Raw genomic sequence first — 9800 nt, 5'->3', positions numbered from 1 at the left:
CAGGCCTGAGAGACTGAGAACAACATACCGCCAAAGAAATGGAGCTGTGATTGAGGGATGCAGTCTCCTAACCGCCCCCTTCCCCACGATGCTCATGCTGAAGGGCCCTCTGGCACAAGGTACAGAGGAAACGCGTCCTGAGGCCAGCACCCGAGTCCCCAAAAGCCTCTCTTTCAAGTTTGCAGTCAGGATGTGAGCTCGGCACAGGCCATGCCCCAGCTTCTTTTCACTCTTGGGCTTGGTGGTTATGCCACCAGGAAATTCTACAGACAAGCCTGACAGGTTGAGGGTTGCCTCTTTTTCTAATCTGTGGGCCACCAGCTAACTGTCAGAGTTATCAGGGCTCAGGCCAAAGCCAGATGTTCTTAACAGATGTGCAAAGTAGGCAGTTCCCTTATTACATCTTTTTAAGTTGTCTGAAGGTATATGATGGCTTTCTTAGTCTAATTTAGGGTTGGACACCCCTGGCAAAGCAATTGTAGCCATTTCCTCTATTTTAGTTCACACAAAGTAACCCAGCCCTGATTTCAAACCTTTTTTCTTTTTAACTAATTGGGTGGCCTTCTGCAGCTGGGCTATGGAAACCAAGGGAAGTTTCAAATTGAAGATTATATATTATGTATGTGTATATATATATATATATATATATATGGCGAGAGAGACAGTTGTGAAATGCATTCCTTCCAACCCACCCCTTGCCACTATTTCTCTCCATTAATCAAGATGCTCTTTTCTGGCATAAGTAAAAATGTAAGAAATCACCAGACATAACTGCAGCGCATCATAGTGCTCTCTTTCGGCCGCTACCCTATCAGTTCTACCTGGATTTCATAGCTGGAGGCTTTGAGGAAAAGTGCAGTAAAGCCACTGCTTAGTGACAGAGTATCACCAAACAATAAATACCAAGTCCGCCCTTCCCCGCCCCCTTCCTCTGATCTGGCTTGCTCCAGTTGCGTTGTCTGCAAAATGAGCTGTCACCAGATCAGACGTCTTCAGGTCAGAAGTGGGAGGGAGCTGTACACCCACAAATGAAATGCCCCTGTGAACACAGGATTTGTTTCCTCTATCAAGTGCTATTTATGTGCTTATAAACAAACTGCTTTTATTATTCGACTTATAGAACTCCACTGTTTAAAGTCTGCGTTTAGCTACATTGCACACTAACATCTGTGACAACGAGGATGTGCACGAACATATCCCGTTTCCCACCCTCCCATCACCACTACCCTCCACCCCACCGCCAGTGTAACAATGTACATTCAAGGTTATAAAGTGCTTAAGACTGAGACCAGGTATGTATAGGAGAAGAAATACTTACGAGAGGATGTGAGAGTGGCAATCAATGTTTGTTAGGAATGAGAATGAGCTCTTGGTGCAGTTTGGTGAGCCCTGCCCTGTGCTGAGCCCCTGCCTGGGAGAGGTCTCGGTGAGTGAGCTGACAGAACCCGTGCGTGACTCTCAGCGGGCTCCGACTAGGCCTGGAGTGCCTTAGGACTCAGTAAGAAATAAAACATGGAAGTAAACGTTTTGTGGCTAACACAAAGGCTGCATTCCATGGTAACAAGGTGACCCCAGAACATCAAACATCGCTCCTGCCACCCGCACCTCCCCACCCTACCAGCCAGAAAAGATGCAAAAGGCAAGCCAAGGCTCAGGGCTCTCCTGATCTGGGAAGTTCCTCCAGGACTGGTAGATTCACTGAACTTAACGTCCACTTCAGCCCATTAGAATCAGAGGCACAGAGCTGCCAAAGCTGTTTGTAACTTTAACGTATGTGTAATGGCTGATTTTGTGGATCAGTCTGGCTGGGTCAAAGTACTCAGTCAAGCACCAGTCTAGAGACTTCTGTCAAGGCATTTTTTAGATGTGATTAACATTTAACTCAGTAGACTTTAAGTAAAGCAGATTACTCTCTATCAGTGTGGGGGGCAGGGGGGAAATCTCATCCAATTAGTTGAAGGTCTTGGGAGAAAGGTTGAGGCTCCCTACCCCCAAGAAAGAATTCTGCCAGCAGATTGCCTTTGAACTCTGAGCTGCAACATCAGCTCTTCCCTGGGTCTCCAGCTGGGCCTCCATGCAGATTTCAGATTTGTCATCTTTCAAACTCATATGCGCCAATTCCTTAAAATGAATCCTACTGATTCTGTTTCTCTGGAGAACCCTGACTCTATGTATGTCTATACACTTTGCACTGCTTACTGCTTGATTAATTTACGTAGCAGGGACTGCAAGCTACCTGTCTAATACCCATTTTTCTCTTCTTTCTTGGTGTCAGAATCCTAATTTTATTTAGGATGGTAATGTTCTAGCTAAAAGACTACATTTCCCAGTTTGCCTTACAGCCAAGGATGGCCCCATGATTTACCTCTGTCCAATGACAGGTAAGCATTGTTGATTAGAATTTACAGGAAGGCTTCTTAAAAAGAAGAAAGGCTATTGGCATGTACCTTCTCTCCCTTTTTGGGTCTTCTGTCTGGAACTCTGATGGTGGTGGCCATCTTGAATCATGAAACCACCCACTAAAAATGGCAGAGCAGAAAAATACCAGCTCTGGACTGCCTATTCCCTTTTACTTGAAGAAAAACTAAACCACTATCCTTTAAAAACCTAAAAAACTATAATTCCAGTTTGTGAACAACAGTGTACTATAATTCCGAATTGATCAGATAATACACAGAAGTTATAATAATTCAAAGCAAACCTCAACAGTCCTCAAACCCAGACCATCATTTATGGTCTGGTCCAGCTTGTCCTATAAAATGGATAGTATTATTATTCCCACTTTACAGAAGATGAAACTAAGGTACAAAGAAGCTAAGTAACATGCCGAGATCACACAATCAGCAAGTGACTGAGCTTTGAACTTAGATCTAGTCAATTCTGGAATTTTCACTTTTTTTTTCTTTCTTAATAAAATATGGAATGCTTCATGAATTTGCGTATCATCCTTGCACAGGGGCCATGCTAATCCTCTCTGTATCTTGGAATCTGCACTCTTAACCACAGTGCCTTCCAATGGTAAAGCTAAGAATAATGGGTGGAAGTCATGGGACACAGATTCCAGTTCAATATAAGGAAGACTCTTCTAAAAGGGGGCTGTTCAGTAACAGCATAATTAGGAATATGTAATTAAAGGCTGAATAACCACTATTAGGGCTTTCCAGGCGGCACTAGTAGTAAAGAATCCATATGTCAATGCAGGAGATGCAAGAGACGCAGGTTCGATCCCTGTCAGGAAGATCCCCTGGAGTAGGAAGTGGCAACCTACTCCAGAATTATCCAGTATTAGTCTATTTCAGTTCACCCAAGTCTACATGTGTGTTTTGACAGAATTAAACACTCCATACTAGGAATTTTAAAAAGAAAGGAAAGGGTAAATTTAATATTAATACTGGCACTATTCTAGTTCTTGACTTCCTTGTAGTTCTAGTTCTAGTTCTTGACTTCCCTGTAGCTCAAACAGTAAAGAATCTGCCTGTGATGCAGGAGATCAGGGTTCGACCCCTGGGTCGGGAAGGGAATAGCAATCCACTCCAATATTCTTGCCTGGAGAATTCCAAGGACAGAGAAGCCCGGCGGGGCCACAGTCCATGGGGTCGCAAAGAGTCAGACATGACTGAGTGACTAACATACATACACATTCTAGTTCTTAATTGGGGTAGTGGGATGGAGGGTCTCCATTTTATTACTGTGTTTCATCACTTATGTGTATGTCCCAATGTCTTTTCATATATATTAAACATGACATGCTTGGTGAGCTATAGTCCATGGGGTTGCAATGATTTGGACACAACTCAGCAACTAAACCAAACATGACATTCTAGGTGGCTTAGCGGTAAAGAATCTGCCTACCAATGCAAGAGATGCAGGAGACCCAGATTCAAATCCTGGGTCAGGAAGATCCCCTGCAGGAGGAAATGGCAGCTGGTTCCAATCCATGGGGTTGCAAAAGAGACACAACTGAGCATGCATGCATGCAAACATGACACAATGGTTTTCATTACAGAGAAGTTAAGCGGCCAACTTGGTTTGGGTATTGTATGCAAGGGGAGTGGTAGCCTGTGCCCATTCACTGTGCCCTCACCTCTGGGCTGAGACTGGAGCCTTTGTGGCCTCGGCACTCCTTCTTCTTGGAGGGAGCATCTCAGTGAGGGCTCTTGGACCATGGCTGAGTTGACAACCTGCCTCTCACCCGTTCCTGGGCAGCTTGGAGCAGTAGAGCTGAGTCTCGGCACCATCTAAAGAGGGTGAACATGACGGTAACAGAGGCATCCTGGCCAGAGTTCATGTCTTTTTAATGTCTCCATCTTCTCTCCACTCCTGTTGTGGCCCTCTCTTCTGACTTCTTACTCCTTCCTCTTCTCTGAGACTTCACCTTTAAAGCAGGAAGCTTTCTTTCATTGAAATTTTTTCTTTTTAAAATTCATTCAGAGTTGTGAGGGGCCTTGAACTGATGTTTGATTGCTGTCTCTTATTCTGGGAACATGGGAAAAATTAATAAAGCCAGACACTCTTCTGACAAGATGGATTTGACCAAAACAATGTGGTTTTTTTTTTTTTAAACATTCTAAGACATAATAGACTTTCTACTCGAACACCAAAAATGTAAGAGTGACTTCTCTTTTAATTTTCCAAGGTGAGAAAAACTCAACAATACTAAATGGCAAACATCCCTGTAGACAGGCTTATACTTACAGACACTTTTGGCCTCTAGTCCTTTGGTTAGATGACACAAAAAGAATGATAAAGGTCCTATAAAAAGACAGATTGCTGAGTTGGAAAGGAAGTTGCACACATGGTCTTCTCTCACTGATATCCCAAGAAGGTTTTTCTATCGAATTAGTGAGAGCTCTTCATTGGAAACCATTAGCAACTGGCCTTAGAAAAAGGAACTTATTGGAAAGGTACCAGGTTACTCACAGGACTAGAAGGCCAGATAAACAGTCTGGGGAAATGGCCAGAACTTCAACTGGCCAGCAGGACCCAAAGTCAAAGCCACGTCATCAATGGGGCAGATTCTGAGGACGCCCTTCTGACCCTGCAGGCTCTGTCACCAGCCTCTAAACTCAGTGCCACCAGCGTGACCTTAAATGGTTCTGTATGTTCACATCACCAGCTCAGGATTGAAAGACTTGAGAAGGTGCATCTGATTGCTAAGCGACAAAATGTCTGCACCCTAGTCTCAAGGGGCTGGCAGAGAGAAATTTGGTCTTTTGTCTTATTACCACTGAGTTATAAGAATTCTTTGTATATACAGAGCATAAGTACTTTGTCTATATATGTATTACAGTATCTAAGATGGCTCTTCACCACGTCATGTCTGCTAATGCTGGAATATCCAAGATGACTCCTTCATTCAAATGTTTGGCACCCAAGCTGGGAAGGCTGGAACACCTGGGACTGGCAGGCATCTCTCTCTTCATCCCCTCTCCATTGTGGCTAGCTTAGGCTTCCTGAAAGCATGGTAGTTTCAGAGTATTTAGTCCTTTTTTGTTTTTTTTTCATTTATTTTTATTAGTTGGAGGCTAATTACTTCACAATATTGTAGTGGTTTTTGCCATACATTGACATGAATCAGCCATGGGTTTACATGTGTTCCCCATCCCGATCCCCCCTCCCGCCTCCTTCTCCATCCCATCCCTCTGGGTCTTCCCAGTGCACCAGTGCTGAGCACTTGTCTCATGCATCCCACCTGGGCTGGTGATCTGTTTCACCGTTGATAGTATACTTGTTTCAATGCTGTTCTCTCAGAACATCCCACCCTTGCCTTCTCCCACAGAGTCTAAAAGTCTGTTCTGTACATCTGTGTCTCTTTTTCTGTTTTGCATATAGGGTTATCGTTACCATCTTTTAAAATTCCATATATATGTGTTAGTATACTGTATTGGTCTTTATCTTTCTGGCTTACTTCACTCTGTATAATGGGCTCCAGTTTCATCCATCTCATTAGAACTGATTCAAATGAATTCTTTTTAATGGCTGAGTAACATTCCATGGTGTATATGTACCACAGCTTTCTTATCCATTCGTCTGCTGATGGGCATCTAGGTTGCTTCCATGTCCTGGCTATTATAAACAGTGCTGTGATGAACATTGGGGTACTATTTAATCCTTTTTAAAAATGGTGGTTGGACTCACCTAGAGCAAATGTTCCAGGAGACCAAGGTGTAAGCTATATAAGGCCTCTTATGACCTAGGCTTGGAGGTCAAAGAACACTACCTCCACTGCATTCCATAGGTCAAAATTCAAGTTGAAAAGAATTAGACATCTCCTTTCAATAGAAGTTATCACAAAGAATTTGTGGCCAATCTCTGAGACATGGTATAATTAGAGATCTCAACATTAGTGTCAACTGTCAACTTATTCTCAATTGCTCAAACTCACTGAAATCATTAAATAGCACTTATTAGCAAAAATGATAGTTTTCAAATTGCTTGCGTATATTTTATCTTATGACATCCTCACAAGAACCTTATGAGTTAAGCAATTAGACATTAATATCCTCACTTACTGACAGTGCTGAAGCCCAGTAATATTGGTGCCTTGTTCAAAAGAAAATAATCACAACCAGAATCCAGATCTTTGGCCTCTAGTGCAGTGTCTTCTCCTATATGCCACGCCATTTCTGCTTAGGTATACAAATACTCCTAATTCAATAAGTCTCTTCTTTCGTAGGAAATCTAAGTTTGTGGTAGTCCTCAATTACTAATGAATTATTTATTCATGAATTATCAGACAGGAAGAGCTGTCTATTTAAATAATTAGGTACTATTCAGTGAAATCGTATTAGAACCAAAAGTTCTGTGGTTGTAAGGAATGAGAATGAATGAGTTGATTTAAAATTGCACCTTTGTTTAGTGACAGTATTATGCATATGATTAAAAACTAAAGCCAAAATTTTATTTACCAAAATAAATAAAGAAATTCTAAGAGTCCATTGTAATTGAGAAAAACAAGTTGCAGAGCATTATGTGAATACACATGCAAGAATGCATACAAACATATATATTTTTCAGACATGCATTTGTTAGTACATGTACAAAAAAATCCTCTAAAGGTGATGCTAATAGTTTTATATCTTAAGGATTCTTGATTGCTTAAATTTGAGTATATATCATTCTTTAAATAGTAATTTATTAATAAGAGATTTAAAATCTCTTCAGTCCTTTCAGAAATACATAATTATCTGATTTAAGCATCTTCACAACTTTTCTAGTCCCAAGTGGGGTACAAGAATAAACAAATGAACAAACAAAACTATTAATTAGAGTGGGTTGCCATTTCCTTCTCCAGGGGATCTTTCCAACCCGGAGATCGAACCCCAGTCTCTTGTTTCTCCTGCACTGCAGGCAAATTCGTTACCACTGAGCCACCTGGGAACAAAACTACAGATGGTATCATATTAAGGAAAGAAATTGAAAGAAATTCTATATTTGTTGATTCGCGCCCCCAACAGAAGTTACTGAGATAGTATCTTTTTAGTACTCAGCATAGGGAAATGTGTTCTTAAACAAAATAATACAAAAGTATCCTTTGGGCTAAATATAATTGTCTTCCAGAAACTCACTGGTTTGGACCTCAAAAGAGATAGGCATTTCTTTGCAAACCAAGAAGTGACTGTTTTTCACAGATCTCAAAAGACAAAGAAATAGCGAACCAACTTGGACCTGCATGTATATTAAACTTTACCTAAAAAGTATTCCAGTTTACATTAAATTATTTAGAAATTCCAAACCAAACTCTGGCCCTACTATGTCATAAATCAGGCAAAAAGGATCTGGGAGATTGGCAAAGCTAGCTGGGCTAAAATAGAGTGAAACTCCTTTCCTGTATGTCTTCAATTTGGGAATAAAGCAGAGTTCAAAGAGCCAAAGGTCAGGGTGTGGACAGGAATACCATCTGTCGGATGGGTGCTCCAGACAGGAGCATCGTGGATCAAGCCAGGAGGGGGGTTATCCAAACTGGTTAGGATTGAGAACTAGAGCCTGTGGGGAGACATCAAACACAAACCTAGATAGCGATAATGACCTGCCGTTTGTTCAGGGACAGCCATGCTAGCCATACATTATCTCACAGCCCGCAGTCTCCTCACAAACAGGGTCTTAACTTCTTCAGATGACGACACAGACTTCGAAGGGGTTACGGGGCATGCCCAAAGCCATGATGCTAGTGAGTAACAGAACCAAAATTCAAGCCCAAACCCTTCTCAAAGCCTGTATTCTTTCCAACAGACCAAGCTGTGGTGGTCTAAAGGACCCAAGAGAATTTTGTGAGAATAGTAAAGTTGGAACCATGAGACTCAGGGAGATGGCTGACATGCCAGTTCCATCAGGTCTACTTGTTCTGGACTTCTCCTGGAAACACAGGCTATTTTGATGTATTCCTTTCATACAATATCTGGGTATACCTGCCTCGTGGGTATCACATCATCACAGAGTCATGGGGCAGATAAAGTGAAATGAATATGATGGTGTTCCAAAGGTAGCCAGGCTCCTCTGCCAAGCATCAGGTTTGATGTAAAAGGTAGAGAGAAATGGAAGAGAGCGGGTGCTGGAGTCAATGACTGAATAATGAAGCATGAGCCCCAGGCTCTGTCTAGATGCTCATGAGGCTCCCTTTTCTAAGAGGAAGACCATGCACAAAGACGTGATGAAAAATTGTGGAGCCTGACCGAGAAGGAAAACCAAGTGAGAAACATGTTTTGAGAAGGATATCATTAGCACATCAAGTGCCAAAGGAAGAATAAATTAGAGGAGGACTGAGATAAAGCCCTAACTTGGACATGAGAAGGGCACAGATGACCTTTGGAAGGGGAGATCTGGGGTCTTTGGGAGGACACATCAAAAAAACAGTGACCTAAAGTAGGGGTGGCAATGTTGAAATAAACCTGACTTTGTCAAGAACCATGAGCATCAGAAATAGATGGTGAACAAGTCAAAGGCAGGCGATCAGTCTCGGATTAGGGAAATTGTGAAAGGTGATACAGATGAGGGAGGAAGAGTCATGATTCAGAGATCTTAAGACAGAGGCATTAACTGGTGGAGTGTGGTCCCAGATGAATGGGGAGGGTGAGGATTCTGCACACTGAGAGAATCTTTCCTTAAAGCAGATGGAAGAGAGAAATAAGACTGATGATCAAGTAGACATGTGAAGGGGTTTTTTAGGTATTTTTCATTAGTGGTAAATACATTTTTTTTTTTTTTACTATTACTATACCAGAACGATGGACTTGATTCAAGAAAAGGGCACAGAAGAGCAGAAATGAGTTCAAGTTCCTAGCTTTGTTCCTTATTATGTCTGTGACTTGGACAAATTTTCTGAGCTTTGCTTTGCTCACCTTTAAATTAGGATGATTATCTATGTCCTGACTCCAAAGTTGACTCCCAAGTCAAATATCTAGAAATTCAGATTTGTTAAGTCATTGGTAGTTTGGAACTGGCCATGGTGTGAGCATTTACACCATGGAGACAAGCAAATGTCTTGTCCCTTCCCAAGGGCTTGCCATTGCCTGCTTCCCTTTTATTAATAATATTGTCAGGCTGAAATGAGAGACTGTTTGTGAAAACACTTTGCAAAGAACCAAGCTCTATATAATGGGAAGAGCTTTTAATATTAATATTGACAAGTGTGGCAGCATGAATTTTTCACCTATTAATTAGAGTTTTCTTTTCTGTCCCCTGCCCACCATTCTTAACATATAGCCTTTCGTATTTCCTTACGTTAGCAATTTTTGCAGGGCTGAAGGCAAAGATGCTTGAAAGCAATGGCTCTTCCAATCTTATTAAAGGACTATACATAC

The 9800-nt window shown here is 41.8% G+C and overlaps 1 pseudogene; it reads right to left on the bottom strand.

The window, feature by feature from the left end:
• Window positions 1-2911: 2911 nt before the first annotated feature.
• LOC136172748 (U6 spliceosomal RNA) lies at window positions 2912-3009 on the bottom strand (annotated as a pseudogene).
• Between the last annotated feature and the right edge of the window lie 6791 nt (window positions 3010-9800).

The sequence above is a fragment of the Muntiacus reevesi genome, chromosome 7 (assembly GCF_963930625.1).
Source record: "Muntiacus reevesi chromosome 7, mMunRee1.1, whole genome shotgun sequence".
NCBI lineage: Eukaryota > Metazoa > Chordata > Mammalia > Artiodactyla > Cervidae > Muntiacus > Muntiacus reevesi.
This window is presented reverse-complemented; position numbering and strand designations above follow the sequence as displayed.